General features: G+C 48.1%; 1 non-coding gene across 1 annotated transcript; it reads left to right on the forward strand.

Annotated features, from left to right (window-relative positions):
• Positions 1-395: 395 nt before the first annotated feature.
• LOC140274234 (U5 spliceosomal RNA) lies at positions 396-509 on the forward strand. Its single transcript, XR_011908206.1, has one exon. It is a non-coding gene; the product is annotated as a U5 spliceosomal RNA (small nuclear RNA).

Consider the following 509-nt stretch of genomic DNA (forward strand, 5'->3'; position numbering starts at 1 on the left):
TTTCACATAGTTTGAGTGAAGGAATTCATTTTATAGATAAAATCCCAAGAGTCTGATGGGAAAAGAGAGTGAATGCGAAGTAGACTTTAACACGGCTATGGGAGCGAGCCGAGTGTGGGCTAACCAGGAGAATTGCTTGAAAGAAATGCGACCCCGAATGAGCGGTCAGAACAAAGCCTCAATACGGGATTCTCGTGGTGTTTTTGTTGCTGCCTTGTCTTTTGCACAGAGTAAAAGACAAGGCAGCCATCGAATAGGGCCCGATTGTTCCTACTTGGTCAGCCGAGGAGCAAGGGGGGGGGGGGGAGCAAGCGTCTCAACCAAGCAAAGCTCACCATGGGGAAGGTGGCTATGCCAACAAGCCTGATGCCCTGCTCCCGCAGTGACGGATAATCGTACTCTGGTTTCTCTTCATAACGTACAAGTCTTTCGCCTTTTACTAAAGATTTCTGTGGAGAGCAGCACTAATGAGTTGTTTCTATTTTTGGCAGGCTTTACCTTTGCGGGTG

This window comes from Leuresthes tenuis, unplaced genomic scaffold (genome assembly GCF_036924035.1).
Source record: "Leuresthes tenuis unplaced genomic scaffold, fLeuTen1.0.hap1 SCAF_17, whole genome shotgun sequence".
NCBI classification, from domain to species: domain Eukaryota; kingdom Metazoa; phylum Chordata; class Actinopteri; order Atheriniformes; family Atherinopsidae; genus Leuresthes; species Leuresthes tenuis.